This window comes from Pteropus vampyrus, unplaced genomic scaffold (assembly GCF_000151845.1).
Source record: "Pteropus vampyrus isolate Shadow unplaced genomic scaffold, Pvam_2.0 Scaffold180, whole genome shotgun sequence".
Classification (NCBI taxonomy): domain Eukaryota; kingdom Metazoa; phylum Chordata; class Mammalia; order Chiroptera; family Pteropodidae; genus Pteropus; species Pteropus vampyrus.
The window spans coordinates 690,283-690,862 of record NW_011888961.1 but is presented as its reverse complement, the minus strand read 5'-3'; the positions used below and the strand labels follow the sequence as shown (position 1 = coordinate 690,862).

Sequence of the window (580 nt, the reverse complement as noted above, 5' to 3'; positions counted from 1 at the left end):
TGACCTATATGTTAAACCCTGAGTTGGTTTGTTTCTATTGTCTGTGCTTTCTGTTTTGTCTCTTTTTAGACCTAAGATCTTTTGTTCCTCTCTTATATCATGTATTATAAATGATGACTTCTGATGCTCTTAAAATTGATTCTATGTACTCATGATTTATCAACTATGAAAGTTACTTTTCTGAACTTTTCATTCCGCCTCATAAAGCCAGATATCTAAGCAAAGGGCTAGGACATTCCACAGAGCCACTGAATAACCTCCATTTGGAATAAAATCATGTTCACTGTATCTTCCCTTTCCTTTTCTGGTGTTCCTTCTCTCTATTTCATCTTTGACATGTACGTATTTCCTTGAAAACATTATATATATGTAAATAATATCCATGTAATATCAAATATGTCCTTTGGAAAACCCAGGTAACAATGGCATCCCCCTGTGACTCCCAAAACCAAAAATGCCAGTGGAACGAAACATTAGTTGCTGACCCAGTGTTACATTTTAAACAGTCAATACATTTATTTCTTTATGAGCCTTGCTCCAGATTCCAGATGTTTCATTTATTATTGTTTACTTTTTAAAT

The 580-nt window shown here is 33.8% G+C and overlaps 1 protein-coding gene across 1 annotated transcript in view; it reads left to right on the top strand.

Moving 5' to 3' along the window:
• Positions 1-580, top strand: part of MYO3A (myosin IIIA) — a 179,249-nt gene that overhangs the window by 73,646 nt on the left and 105,023 nt on the right. The gene's annotated exons all lie outside the window — the stretch shown is intronic.